This window comes from Montipora foliosa, chromosome 7 (assembly GCF_036669935.1).
Source record: "Montipora foliosa isolate CH-2021 chromosome 7, ASM3666993v2, whole genome shotgun sequence".
In the NCBI taxonomy this organism is placed as follows: domain Eukaryota; kingdom Metazoa; phylum Cnidaria; class Anthozoa; order Scleractinia; family Acroporidae; genus Montipora; species Montipora foliosa.
In genome coordinates this window covers 17,657,564-17,673,767 of record NC_090875.1, presented here as the reverse complement: position 1 = coordinate 17,673,767, position 16,204 = coordinate 17,657,564, and the positions used below count along the sequence as shown (strand labels likewise).

General features: G+C 39.6%; 1 pseudogene; it reads left to right on the top strand.

Annotated features, from left to right (window-relative positions):
- The window catches only part of LOC138011235 (histamine H2 receptor-like), a 9,465-nt pseudogene extending 808 nt beyond the window's left edge, over positions 1-8,657 (top strand).
- Positions 8,658-16,204: the final 7,547 nt, after the last annotated feature.

Here is a 16,204-nt window from a genome sequence, read left to right as displayed (position 1 = left end):
ACAAAAAGGTGACTCATGAGTACTACATACCAGTTACTCAACGCTTGAAGAATGGAAATAAGATAGAGTTTTTCAAGACAAACGCAAAACGAAAAAGCGAAATGTGATACGCCAAGTTAATTCGTGCACTTAGGATCTTTATGTAAGGTAGGAATCTTCGCTCTCATTACACTTTATGTACCGGACAAATCTTTGAGTTGGAATCCTGTTCATTTCCGCGCTATAAATTTAATTCTTCCAATTCGTTTTACTAGCACGCATTAATGTGTATGAAACTTGTGCACTATTCTTCCATTACGATTCATGGGTTTGTCGGGTCTTCAAAACTCAGTACCCGCTGGGGGCAATTTGTAAATAAATAAAGAGTATACCATTCCAGCATATTCAACGATTTTCATTGCAGGTGATCTTCCAAGATAAGGAAGACAAATTGAACACTTTTATTTGAATGATTCGCGTGACATTAACGATAAAATGAATTACTCAACACGTGGTTAAACTATGAGGTGCAGATTGTTACATTGATCATTCATCTATGTTAAAAGAAGGAATTTATTCGTCTTGCTAACGAATAAATGCTGTTGGGAGAATGATCTTCAATTACGTTCGATTCCCAACTCGAGGAATTAAGTCAGTATGTTAAAAAAACAAAAAACCATCAAGCTTAAGTCTGGCGCAAGCGAGGAAATGTTCTTGGTGTATTATTTTATGGGAGAACGGTTGACTGATTTACCTGAAAAAGCAATGGTTGGAATTAGGGCTTTAGAAGCGGTAGACTTAGATACATACGTTTGCGGAAAAGATCGAATACCCATAATTTCGCAAAATAAAGCGTTTTTCTTTTGCTGTTTTAACAACTGGTGTTAATTAAGCAACCCACATTCGATACCAAACAAGGCATCCGTTCATTTGAGGTCTTAAAAGTGTGCTAGAAGTATGTTGTTTGAATTGTCGCTACGACTCAGTTGGCGAGAAGGGAGTACTGAATTGTGCAGTGTGGTTTAAAGGCTAAAAGTTAGTTGGGTGAAGCATACTTTTGCAAATGTATATCGTGTAGTTTTTGATCGATGGCAGAACTATGAATATTCATACAAGAGGACTACACAGTGAAATTAAAGTAATTATCCTTTACCTGTCGTTGAAGCTTGCATGTTCGTTCTGCAGATCACCACTTTATTCGATTTCCTCCAAGCAAAGTGTAAATTTTGAAATACAATTTTTCATGTTCTTTTCTATAACTGCAGTCGTGCTCTTTCTTTGAATAGCAAGCATTCATTTTGTGATTCTCTAGTCAACTTTTAGCCAGTCGCGTTTCCTACTGTGTAAGAATATCGTTTTCCATTCATTTGATAGATAGTGCATTCAATTCTGAGGCCCCTCGCTGAAATGCTTTTAATGGAAAATGAAACCAGTTCCTCGACTGAAGTCTAGAATAACACGAATTTGACATTATATAATTCAATAACTTTCGAGTCGGACACAAATCTAACCAAGTCGTTTCCAAAGAAACCCTCCCCTCCTTCTGGTGACATCTATATTCCAATCTTCCAGGTGGGGCTTTTAATGTTTAATTCAACAACAAAACTACGGTAACCGATTAGATGGAAAAAGTAGGTCGTTCTTCCAAAGCCAAACAAAAGCTTCACATTACAATGGGCCATTTCCAAGTTGCTGTTTATCTCGGTTTCAATTTAAGTGATTCTTGGATGGTGCTCAACTATTGAAAGGGAAATGAGTTTGATTTGCGTAAGAATACGCAACTCAATTCCATTTAAATGGTTGTGCACAAGGACGCCCTTTGAAACTGAGGCATGCAGCAACCAAGAAAAGAGGTTTAAATGCATCACCTACAGTAGTTTCAAATTCACCAATTTGTTAACCATAAGTGTCAATGTTCAAGCATGATGCGATCTTGGTATGAAAATATCTGAACGGCCTTTTCGCTCAAACAAGTGTTCCTAGCGTTTGTTTGGCAATTTTTGGCATCGACAATAAGGGATTTTGAGTTATGAATTCTTGGAATATCATCTTTACTGTGTGCAAATGGATTATATCTAAAGTGGTCAGTGAGCCACTAAGTACGAATAACCGTGACAGAAAAAGTTGGAATGAGAATTTGGGAAGAAAGCTCCCAATGATACAGAATGAAACCTAACAAGCGAAAAAAAGTTTGCGTTAAGTAAATATATAAAGTTCGTATGTTGGTATGTTCGTATGTACGTATCCTGAACTGTTACAAAGGGCCAAATTACCCACTTTATATAAAAGAAGGTTACAGGACATTGCTTATGTCCAGACTACATTTTTTTAGGTTGTTTATCATTAGTAGCAATCAGTACAATTTAAGAAATAGCGATTTTATAATTCCTAGAGTTAACACTTGGTTATGGTAAGCATTCGGTCAGATACTTAGGACCAGTACTCTGGTCAAAGATTGATAGGAAATTCAAAGAACTTAAACGGTAAATCAATTTAAAAGAGTGACCAGGAAGGTAGACCTCGCCAAACATATCTTACCTAATAATTGCATTAACTTCACTCTTTGTAATTCTTAATATTGTAATTATTATATTGGAAGGGATTATAGAGAGATTATATAGGGGAATATAGGGGTACTATTAGTGTTTAACATTGTAGATAGGTGTCCTTACTTAGTGGGAAACTGCTATTTTACCTGACATGTTAATAAAGTTATAATAATAACAATAATAATAATAATAATAATAATTATTATTATTATTATTATTGTTATTATTATTATTTTATTATTATTATTATTATTATTCTAATAACTAATTAAGGTTTAGATAAGGGTTAAAGAATAAAAAGCAGCGATGTAGAAGAGCGACGTTTCGACGGCTCCATGCCATCATTTCAAAATAAAAATAAATGTTATTATTATTTATTATTACTATTATTATTATTATTATTATTATCATTATTATTGTTGTTGTTGTTGTTGTTGTTGTTGTTGTTGTTGTTGTTGTTACTATTTCAGTTTTATTTTTTGTTTCCGGTTACATGTTTCAAAGCCAAAGTCAACGTTTATTTCACACTAATAGTAATAGAATAAGAACGCTGTGGCTGAGATTTACCAACACTTTAAGAACGTGTTAATTATACGAAAATACCCAGACTCGATTAAAAACGCTTTTATTTTGCCCATTTGTATTTTAAATGCAAGCGTAAAATAAAGGTAAATTAATGTAAATTAACCCAAACACTTAGGGGCATATTTTGTCTAACATAACAATGGTTTTGTTTTTGCATGATACACATCTCATTTTGTAATAATGAGCAGTTCTTACCTAAAATCGTTCCAAAATAACTTCAACACTATCAAAGTTGTCAGGTGAAACAAAATGGGACGTAACATCTACTTAGAACGTTCTCAACCTCACATCGCAAATATATATACAAACGTTTACAAGTTCTTATTAAAAAAAAAAGTGCAACAAGAAATCAAATAATCCAAGATAAAATTGAAGGGAAAAAGTAAAAAAAACTGGATATGGTTATTCATTTTATGTGCACAGTTAACAGAGTAGCCAAGGCTTTCGAGTTGGTCACTGTTATGTCGAAGTGAATAAAGTATATATACAAGTGGGACCAAGATGATGTAGTATGCAGTTAACAAGTTTGTAATAGAAGATACAGGGAGCGAAGCCAAATATATGATAGAACCTGAACTTTGAGTAATTCAATACAACCAATAACAGTACACAATAAATGATGAATTCAACTAGGAAATGGCGAAAAGGAAAATAAGAAAATAAATCAGAAAACTATAAACCTGGTTTTGAAAGCAATATTTTTAAAGTTCATTTTGAAGGGAAATTACCTCAGATGAGCTTCATGCAATTCAGCTGGAATGGTTTCCCAGATTTGGACCGCTATCATCATAGAAAAACGTGAGTTTACCGTCCAGTGCGTTGTTAGTGGCAGATCGAGTGTTATAAGAATGAAAAAAAAAGAAAATCAGAGATCGTTTTAAGTGGGGGATACAGGCGGCATCAACTTTTGATCACGGGACTCTTCTGTGAACGAGTTTTAATTAAGGCAAGGAAAAAAATTGGCACTCATTCAAATGTCTACCATTCAGTGTAAGAACTTACAGTAAATAGAAGACAGCGAAGGCAAAATCGGCGGCGAGTTTTAGTTGGTTTTTCATCAATTAAAGCCATCAAGACAACTGAAATATTTTCGGGAAATAAGGCATATTTGTTACAGCTGTTACCAGCCACACGCGATACTCGACGACTTTTGTTTTTCACTTTTGGAAACTACATTTGGGTGCATGGACGTCAATCAAATGTTTCCACGACAATAGTCATGTCCACTTGGCAGCAGTCGAATTCGTCATGGAATTATTTGATTGACGTCCGCGCACCCAAATGTACGAAGTTTCCAAAAGTGAATAACAAAAGTCGTCGAGGGTAGCGTGTGAATGGTACTCTAGCCGCTGTAGCTGGAAGTCTGTGTCAGCCGTCATTTGTTTGTTTGTTTGTTTGTTTTTTTTTCCCAGAGCCGATACGGTGTTTAGTACGTATGGGTCACCTGCATGGTATTTGTCTCGCTCATAATTATTGTTCTTAAATTCTTTTTCTTTCTTTTAATTGAGGGTTGAAACACTTAGTGTGGAGTGATTCCTGAAATCGAATAATGAATACAACAAATTAAACATTTTCAGATAGATTTCGATTTGTTTTTGCATTATTTAATTTAGGGTATTTGCATTGTGAAGACAGCTCTTCGAAGGCTAGCCGTGTTCAAAATTAAGTAACTAATTTCCAATGGCTAAAAGCTATGACTAATTTGAACTTAGTACCGAGTAGACAAAAAAAATCGTTTCCTCTGCAAATACAGAGAATCCGGCTTATTTGAAAATCTTGCCCGGAAATTTGTCTTTGCTGTGACTGAAGACACTGAAACAAGGTCAACTTCAAATTTTGTAATTAAGGGGCTGGAGAAACTCAGGCTTTGCGACAAAAAAGGGATCTAGTTGAAAAGCGAAAGGTACTAAACTCTGAAAGTTTCCATTGCAATTTTTTCCTTAGTGTAACTAGATTTGGGTGTTCCGGCGATTCGGTGTAAGCCGAATTCATTTTACAGTGCGACGCGCCTTACCGTGGCTACCTAACAAAGTATTTTACAAATACTTTATCAAGTATTTTATCCGCCAATCAGGGTGTGCGAATTTGATTGACAGTCACGCCTCCTTGCAAAGTCCGCACGGTTGTAAGTTGAACACCTTTGCATGGTTTGTTGAGATGACGTATTTACACCTAGTTGTCAAATGCGAAAGTTTTGTTGGGTGGCCACGGTAAGGCCCGTTGCACTGTAAAAGATAATTTTATAGTTAAGTAAATGCAATTTGAAAGTAAGATTTTTAATCATTCGATTCTTCTTGCTTTCGGCCTGGTTTGTTGCCAAATACGTGTCCTTGAGATATATTTAACAACCATCCATGAAGTGGAGGTGGCTAGTGGTGATTTTCTCACTGTTTTAGTATATTCTAAAACAGTGAGATAATATGGCGCAAAAAGATGATTTTCAGGCCCGTTTCAAAAGTCGAACTTTACATGTGCTGAATCTAATGCAAATGAGCGAAAACAATAGATTTTTTTCTCATTTGCATTAGATTCAGCACATGTAAAGTTAATTCGACGTTTGAAACGGGCCTAACTTGTTGTTTATCCCTGCAACAAGCACAATATTTTCGGGCGCCAATCCCGACCCGCGCGAGTTGCTCAGAGGTGAATAGCAAACTATTAAGGATATTCGTAGTTTGAGTAGCCAATCCACAGAGCGCGACCTGAACGCTATTCACTGTAACGTGGTCAACTTTAATAAGGCTTAACTGGTTTTCTTATCTAGGTTCATTCTATCATTTTCGTGCCTGTAAACACTTTGTCTTTCATTTAATCTCTATGGAGTCTACATCATCTTACTATGCGTTATTTCGAGATTTACGTCACGCGAGGTTTTTTGCAAAGGTTTACTCACTTCCTAAGAGAGTTTTTAGTCACCAATGTGGATGCATATGAAAAAAAGCAATGAAAAATGGGAATCTTAGCGGGGTTGTGAGCCCCAGTCAGCTGCCCAGTCAAACCATATTTTTAGGCTTTTAGCTGCAACGGCACCGCTTTTGTTGCTGTGACAATTGTGAAATTGTTTCGCTAAGAAAAATGTGTTCGTTTGAATAAAAAGTCGAAGAGGTTCTTGTGCTATTGGTATGATATGCTTAGTAAGTTTAGTTGTCCTTAAAGTCGCAGGTTGAGATCAGAGATTGTACTGTTAAGAGCCTCCAGGACTGAAGAGGCCAATCTCAGTTCCGATTCACTGCATTAGGAAGCCTTTTTTGTCAAACCCATTTGTCACGACAGAAAATTGTCGCCTTTATGGACACATTGAACCTTTCCTCGATAAATTGCTTTAAGCAAAAGAAACCAAATTTAAGGATTTCCGCAATTCCTTTAATCAAAGAAAACATAGCCTTTCCAGGAAAACTTTCTACCGGGAACGACATATTTTGGACGGGAGCCTATTCAAGGAAGTAGATGTCACATTTGTTTCAATATACTACTATCATGCAAGAAGAAAAAACTTGTCACTAAAGGAAAACTTGCTAAGGTGATGCGAGACTCTAGACACTTTCCAAATCAACTGAAGACAAATTCCGGGAACTAGGTTAGAAAACTGCATGCGTTAGGCATGCAACAAACTCGACTCTTGTTCTGAAGAGCGCCGCGGATTGATATTCTAAACAACGACATGAGCATATTCTCTGAGAACACATTCAAGTGTTATTTTCTACCCTAAATCAGCATTGTAATTCAACTCAGATTTGGATTTAGCCCCTCCAAGAAGATATCGTCGCTATGATCTCGATTTCATTATAATTTCTTGTTTACAATGAAATGGTTAGAAATCATTCATAGGATGTACAGGTAATTTTCCTAACATTTTACAGAGAGGAACTTCACCATGACAAAAGCCGTGTTTTGAAAGCGTACTTCAAAGGTTGCAGCCGCACCTTAAAACAAACAAGATAAACACACAGATCTGTTGTTATGCAAACAGATGTTCTCCAAATCTTAAGGTTAAAGAAAATTAACAAGAAGACAGGGTGAAACAGCTGTGCAAAAAGGGAAACTTTTTGAATTAAGAATAATCGTTGCGATCGCAACTACTCTTTTTTTCTTTACAGATTTGTAGCGAGAATGAATTTCACAAAGGCCTGAACTCTGAAGAATGGTTAAATTTCTTTGAAAACAGGTAAAACCAAAAACTATCGCCGTCGAGGACAACAAGATACCCCGGTAAACATGTAAAGACGAGAGAAATGAAGTGTACCTTGCCATAAAGAGCACTTTACAGATAGCATGGCGTGTCAAAACGGCTTTGAAATGGAAGGAAACTCGAATGCATCGGATAATAACACCCAATTTGGAAAAAAACCTAATCTTGGGAGTTCTCCTAGAATTCCATCCGACACGATTCCCGCGCTAGTCATGATGGTCTTCATCCTGTTAATAAACAGTGGTGTTATCTCGCTTATTAGCTGCAATTCACATCTCAGGAAAATAAGTAACGTTATTCTAGCTAGTTTAGCCGTGTCTGATCTTCTCGTGGGACTTATCGGCATTCCGCTCATGGTGACTTGCACCTCCACATTCTGGATTTCTGTTTGCCAAATGTTCACCACCTTCTTCAGTTTTAGGCCATGTCTACCATATCACACATCTTGGTCATGACATGCGATCGTTACGTCTATTTAATATGGCCGTTGCGCTATCGCGAAATTATCAACCGCTCTCGCATTTTTGCGAGTCTCGGATTAACCTGGCTGGTGAGTCTTTCCGCATTAGTTCGCCTTTCATGGACTTTACAAGTCACTGCAATGGAAACAGCTGCAGACGAATTGGCAAAGATACAAGAGAAGGAAAATGCATACTTATTCTTCCAGGGGACTGCCTTTTTTGTCATTTCACTGGTTGTCATGACTGTTCTTGACACTCGTATGTTTGCGGTTGCTAAGGCAACAATGTCACAGGATAATGAGGGAGAATTTACCGGCCGAGTATTTGAAGTCCGAGAAGAGACTTAAAAGACGACAGAGAAAAGTTGTGTTTATTTGCGTGTTATTATTACTTATTTACGTCGCTTGTTGGCTGCCATACTTTATTCTGGATCTCCTGCAATATTATTTGGAAGATACTGTTCAGGTCTTACCTTACATCCCCACTCTTGTCATATACTATCTTCGATTATGTTCGTCTTTATTTAACCCGCTTCTTTACACTCTTCAGAAGCCAGATTTAAAGAACGCAGTTAAGTCTTTAGCATACAACGTTTGTCCTTCCTTAAGACCTCACAATTCGGTAGAGATTAGAACGGAAGAGATTGCTGTGAGCAGTCGAACAGATAGTAAATAAAGAGTTTAAGATACGACGACGATGTCACAAAAAAATGAAAGGAACTTTAAGGTCTACGACCGTCACGGCAATATCCACGAAAACCTAATGTATGTTTATTCATCGAACCGTGTGTTTACAATTTAATCTAACAATAATAATTTAAAAGTAAAATGGCTAAAATGGGGATGTGTTTATTAACGAGACTATATTTACAAGGATAATAAAAGAAAACAGTTATAACTGTCAGGGATTTCTTGCTTGAATGGGAAGGCTTTTCCAAAGTGTAGAGCCTCGATAGTGCTTCAGGAATCAGTCTGGGAATGAACAAATTGATCACCTTGTACATAGTAACCTCTAGGTAATTCGAACGCCTTTTTTCAAACGTACCTCAGCCAAGGTCATACAGTAAACTAGAGGATGGAGTCGTATAATCAGAGTTAGTAGGGACCTTCAGATTGGAGTACGAGAACGACTTCTACGAGTACGAGTTTTCTGTACTGGGCTTGCGCATTACATTTACAGAACGAAAAATTTCGAAATGCGCGCTCTCGCAACCGAGAATCCGCACTATTTTGTAACTTTTGTAATCTTTTAGACTGCCATTTGCCAATTCAACCCCATACAGGGCTACAACAGTCGAAATGTAGTCAAGAAGAGCAGTATACATGTTAATTAGGGTACTCCACGGTACTATAGCCCTAGCTCACTTCAAAACAGCCAGGCCATTTGACGCTTTTTTAACAATTTAGTCAATAAGAAAATGCCACATGAGTATTATCTATTTCTATCCCAAAATATCTATGGGTTTTGACTCTATAGATATAATTTTGCACTATCGTGAGTTTTCCGCGATGTCGCACAATGTGGGCGAAGTGTCCTAAAAAATAAATTGGTTCGAGCGGTTTCAGAGTTAGAATAGAGAATGAAAGGTTCACTTTTTTTTACGCTCTCGTTGTCGTCAAAACCTCAAATTCAGGTGATCTCTCGTCGTTGTCGTTGTGTCATGCGAGTATCTTAAGATGCTTGCCGCACGTCCAACACGACAAGACAACTTCAAAAGTTCCATGTAGAGCCTCGATTGACGTTCACAAAAAAAATTGATTTCGTTAGTAGCTAAAGCTGCTTCTCCAGAAAAAACACTAACATAAAAGAATACACCAAATACTACGTTTGCTTGATAAAAATGTCTCTTTTATTCTACCGCGGCTAAAAATATACACGCTATTAAAGCGCTGTGCAGTGGTAAAAAATATCTTACGACATCGACGATTTACACGAAGTTAAAAATATAAATATCGTAAGTCAAGACGGTCAACTCGCTGTTCAAGATTGCGACTTTAGGAATCACGTTGTTAAACATTCGAAAGAAAAACGAAAATCAAAGAACAAAATAAAATACCTCCACATGTCAATACAGTTTGATTTGATTATTTGAGGTCGATACGTGACATGAGAACTTAAATAACAACACACCGGTTGATCGCTGAACATGTTTGTTTCCCATGGATAAACGTTTCGCTTGTTTTCTTGCACGACAAAATCTTCTCTCCTTTAAAATTGTCACAAACTATTATCATTCTTCGCTGATCCGGTTCTTCACACGGGTGAAAACTTGAATAACGGGAAGTTATTTTCTGTGGCGTCCGATCCGTTTGACCACAACTTTTTGCCTTTCACATCGAATTCCATGTGTGTAGTTCATAAAATACTGCTGTCAAACATTTTGTCGATGGTCATCTGGCCACAAAATCAATTGCGTGCTGATTCCCTTCTTCGCAATGTCGACAAGGCCTACATTGCCACCCATCCCCTAACACACATTTGGTGAACCTTCCAGATTCTGGCAGACACGTGACCAGAGTGAACCAGGTCTTTTCTCAACGACAATGGAGGCAGAGAAGAGAGACCCTGGGAGCGAGGTTGAGGCATGGACGACGAAGGCGACGCCAAAGAAAACGTCTAAAAGTATCATTTTCCATTAGAGCGGTTTTTAATTGAGTGTCGAAAGTAATTGGCGGATTATTTTGGTTTTGCATGACTTCACTCAATGATTGGTTCAAAGTTCTCGCGCCACTTTTTCAACCAATCAACCAATCGTGGCTCGCGCGTGCACATTTCCCCGCGTTTTGTGTACGGCTACGTGTAGTTCCTTCGACTTTTGATTGGTTTACTGGATTGTCTCCGTCCTTTTTGATTGGCCAAAGTAATTACTTTGATTTTGGTTTTATGAAACTCGATTGAAACTCGCTCTATTGCAACAATTTTGTGATAATATCAACTGAAGTCGTTCGGAGTGAAAAGTGCGTATCAATATTGCAGAATAAAATTGATATGAACGGCGTTGTTTGAAACGAAAATTATAAATGTTTCGTCAGGTTCGCACGACCTCTGCACAACCTCAAAGTTGATCATTTCACGGCGTTGTCGCATGCAATGCAACAAAAATGCAAAACACATGCGCAGGGCGTGCAGATCCTTTGTATTTGTTCATTAAACCCATTGTTTTGTGGCGTTCTCGTAGTCGTGTAAAATGTAAATGCTTTGTTTATTAGCTATCAAGCTAGTTATATTCTAATTCGCTACCCCGCTCAAACGAATATAAAACATTTATCATGTAACAAGCAACCTCAATTGGGGTGTGTCAACACGAGCCGTGTGCGAACTAAAAGAACGGGAAATGCGGAAAATTAAATACCCAGTGACAACGAAACCGACAACAATGAATGAACACTATCCTTAATGTAACCGTCTTTTACCTTGTCTGATTTCCAACGGCCGTGTCTTTTAAACAATCTGTCAGGCACTCGAGCATTAGCAGCAGCAGAGGCACCTCCGGCCCTAAGGCTATGGAGACCATAGTCTTGCTTGGGAAGGCCGATGGAATCGAAAGCACTAAGCACTATCTCCCGCGCTCTAGTATAAGACAGAGGAACAGACCCGCGTAGTTTATAGGTTCCGGTACTGCGAAGAAAAACGACAGGGCGAAAAATGAATTCTTCACTGTCTGCTGAAAAAGAAGCGGCCGCAAAATATCGTTGAACTAATAAATAAGGACATGTATGCTTGAAGGTCTTAGCGATAACAACCCAAGCCCCGTCCCTGTAAACGTCAGTCTTACTTCGATGAACAAAGACTCTCATAAAACAATCTTCAAACTGAAAGTCACACCTGCGTAACTGAACCAACTCGTTAAAGCGAAAAAACCCTGCATAACCCAAAAGGCACAAAGTAAGCACACGTAAGTCAGACAAACTAGCTGAAGACGATCCATACTTAGAAATTAAAAGCTGAATAGCCTCGGGGGTCACCGGCTCTTTCTTTTTAACAGGGACACTGAGAAGCCTCTTAGCAGATTCTATTAAAGGTAACACTAACGAGGAATTACAGGGGTCGGGTAGACCTGCCAAATCGTGCACCCACTTGAGCCCATAATGGATTTCGCCAATAGTACTGCAAGAAGAAGATTCTTGAATCAAGCTAAGAAAGAACAATGAAACGTGCACACTAGAAGCGGGAAATATAACAATTTCATTAAACTGAGAGGCCCATTTCCTCCACGTATTGAACCCCTTTTCATACTTCCTCGCGGTAGTAACGGCTTTGGATTTAAGAAGAACTGCGGGTAGATCTTGAACCAGTGCCCGGAGTCGCCCGTCTTCAACCTGTTGAAAATTAGGCTGCAAGGCATCTTTGAGAACTTCTACGAGGACAAGAAGAAAAACATATGGCAAAAATACCTCAATACACGCACTGGGAGTCAATACAGCAATATGCCCCTGGCCAGATGGAAAAATATTTAAGGCCGAGTGAGCCAACTCAAAAAACCACGGTAAACAAGCCACTCGGCGAGCTAGTTTCATGCGAAACGAGGACAAATAACCCGACGAGCGGAATTAAAAACGCACGGGCCAGCATAAAGCCACTCGGCTTGAGAAAACTAAGGCCCCTTAGTGCCAATTCTGACTGCCAACACCGCGCTGTTAAACCTATCTGAACCAATGAGTGAATCTTTGTAACACCCGAGGGCAAAAATCCCTGAGGGGTCAGGAAAATGAATGTACTCAAGGACATACGGTTGAAAATGAATTGCATTTGCGAACAAGAAAGGCCAAAACACGTTAGACGGCCAATAAGGGACGACTAAAGTACCAACCGCACCACATACGAGGAGATGTTGAACCACCCTAGAAATGCAGTGGACGGGAGGGACTAGCCAATTATTCTCTCCATACCAGGAGATTGAAAAAGCGTCAACAGCTTCAGTGCCGGGTACGCGAAACCTAGAATTGAATCTGGGAAGATGGGCGTTGGCTGCATTCGCGGTCCAAGTGTGTAAAGAACTCGGGGGTTGTATACCAATCATCGAAGTCTACAATGTGGCTAATCGCGTCAGCACAAGCATTAAGTTCCCTGGGAACCCACTGGGGAATAAGTGTGACATTGTGAGTTCGACAAAAATAGAAAACATCAAGCGCAATAGAGTGCAATCTGCACTAGGACTCCCTATCTCCACGACACGAACTGCCCTTTGGCTGTCAGAATGCCACTTTACACACTTACCCCGAACCGAGTCTTTGAACGCACTTAAGGCAAATTGTATAGCCTTAAGTTCTCTCCAGGTAGAGCTCTTAACTGCTTCGCAAGCAGTCCACATACGGTGGGACACCTCGTTAGTGCCCACAACAAAAGCCCCGCAGGCGACGCTGCTAGCATTCGAATAGCTAAACAAAAGGGGAGCATCATAAGGCAAAATAGCTCTCGTATTAAGACTAACGATATTGTTTTTCCAGAAAAATATTTCAGAGAGGCAATCATTATGAAGCCCGATGTTAAAACGGGAATCCCAACTGCGGCGGGATTCTATGACCTTGTAAAGGAAACGGGTTTTGAGGCGAGTCAGGTTGCCCAAAACTGGCGACATGGACATAACGTGACCTGCGATAACAGCACAATCGCGAGCCGTAACATAAGGTGCGGATAGGAGAAATTTGTCAATCAGAGCAACGAATTTACAAATACGTATATCGGTACTAGAAATGGTACCGATAACTAAGTCCCAGTTTAAACCCAACCAAACAAGCGTCTGAGTGGGGGTCCATAGTGATTTGGCGGAATTGGCAACAAACCCCGCACTGCTTAAGGATGATTGCACAAACAATGAATTTTCCTTGGCCATAGGCAGTGAGTCCCCTTTTCCGCACCCATCGTCGAGGAACGCAACAATTTTAATCCCGTTGGACCTCCAAAACTTAACGAGTGGCCTGAGACACTTGGTAAAGACATATGGGGCTGAGCTTAGACCGAACGGAAGTGATGCAAAACAAAAATACCGAACGGTACCAGAAAAAACCCAGGAGAAACCTAGAAAAGTTTGGTGATCCGGAAAAATATCAATATGGTGATATCCGGACTTGAGATCGAAACTGAAAAGGTAGTCGCCCTTATTAACGTATGATAATAAAACTCTCCAATCTTCACACCTAAACTTCTGTTTCCAAACGAAATGATTGACATGACGTAAGTCCAAAATAAGCCTCTTCTTGCCTGAGGACTGTATCGAGACAGAGAGCGGATTCACGACGTGTGGAATAAAGGGTAACTCAACGACGACGTGAGTGTGGACTAATTCAGCGATAGCCGACTCCACGAAAGAAGCGTTATTAAGAGCTGACTGATTGTTAGAAAAACGCGCCTGACAAGGTGTACTAATGAATGGAATCCGATAACCAAATTTAATAGTATCGATAACAAAACTGTTGGCGCCAATAGTGTGCCAATAACCTAAACAGGACCTAAGTCTACCCTTAAGTACTGGCAATGCGGAATTCTGTGTAAATTCAAATAGATTGCGATCGTAATCGAAATCGGCTAAAGTAATAGAGTCCCTTTCCCTGAAAAACTCCAAATAAGAAGGATACATGTCTAATAAATGGACTAAAGCTAATATCTAACATTGGAGAACAAGCTTTTAATCCTGTGGTCCTATTTAGCTCCAATGCCCGAAAAACCAGAAGAACTAGGAAAGGACTGCCCCGAGCTCGAAGATCTGGTTTGAGGATTAACTTGACACAGAGATCTCCAATGGCCTTGCTGGCCGCAGGCGAAACAAATATCGCTTGGTCTTGGTTTTCTGAAAGCGCCAAAAGTACGAGAAAAAGGTCTGGAGGATGATGAATGTTGGTCAGCAAAGGCGGTGGTTGTGGTAGAAGATTGGGGTTGTGAGATCTCCAATGGCCTTGCTGGCCGCAGGCGAAACAAATATCGCTTGGTCTTGGTTTTCTGAAAGCGCCAAAATTACGAGAAAAAGGTCTGGAGGATGATGAATGTTGGTCAGCAAAGGCGGTGGTTGTGGTAGAAGATTGGGGTTGTGAATAACCTTGTTTTGATGGCTTCGCTTTCTGTTGTCGTTGGTTGCGTTTACGAAGGGCCCTCTGCTCGGCACGGCGGATACGCTTTTCGTCCTCGGACCCGCTAGCCAGCTCGTCTGATAAATACTCGTTCACCAAATCCCAACCGGCGGCGGACTTGTCTGCCAGTCTGATAAGTTTGTTGCGCTTTTTGATGTCAGAGTCTAGTTCTTCCAATTGAGTTTTAACAAGGTCTAATTTTCTCTTCCCGAGAGCAACTGACGCCGACTTCACCTTTTCTGCGAGGTCGGAGTTGAATTGAAACTGTTTCTTATTACCTTCGAATCTAAACGTGATCTTGGATTCTTCTTTAAGCTTTTTGGCCACAGAATCGGTATTGCTGCACGATTCGTCTTGAATATCGCGCTTCAAGGCGCCCAACTTTTTGTCGAAATAATCCTTAAATAGAGAGAACGCGGACGCTATATCACTGGATTCTGAAGACTGGAATGGTACTGAAGCTTCGAGAGATTGAGACGAAGGTTGTTTAGGAAGCGAAGACGGCAAAAGGCCGCTGCTAGAAAAATCTGTGTTCGCTGGAATAACGTCTTCAACATCGGACATAATTTTGAGGGCGTAGGGACGGTCGTAAGACGCGAATGAATATAAATGAGGACAACTCGAATATATATAGCCTGGCGCTAATGAAGCGACAAAAAACAGCATACCATGTAACACCCCAAAGAAAAGGTTACGTAACCCATGATAAATACATTTAACAGGCACCCAACTTTTAATAATCTGAAAGAAAGAATTCAAACTTGACAGAAACATGATTAAGAACCCCAAATGGCAGGAAGCAACAAGTTGGCTATTGGCCACTTTGTTTGCCGTCCAAAATGTTGCATAAGCATTGCTTATATTTTCTCTTAGGACCATTGTAAGTCCCAAGAGAAACTGGAAACAACGCGTATCAACTCCCCTAAATACTGGATCACGCCTCCACCGTCGCGGCCGTTGCGTAAACTCCCTTTAACAATTATTCGCCGAAGGCGAAGTGAATATTGGTGAATATTTACAGAGACGTAGTCGAGGTAAATATTCCCCAATATTTACTGAGCCTGAGGCGAATAATTGTTTTAATGTAATTTTCAGCGGTGAATATCAGGAAAGTGCAAAACAACGGGCTAAAACAAGATAAAAAGGCAGGAAAAGGGCTTGATTGGTTTAGCAGCCGCGCCTCCAAAATGTTATATTCACCGGGTAGCGCTGTGAAGATAACACTAAATTCTTATATTCACCTCTGAAAATTATACTAAATCTAGATATCATTGGTTAAGAAATAGAAACATACTCCTTCTGTACGCATTTAAGCGCATATTCTTTCGGTTGTCTGCATAACAACGACGTAAAATCACCAAATGAGGCTTAGACGGC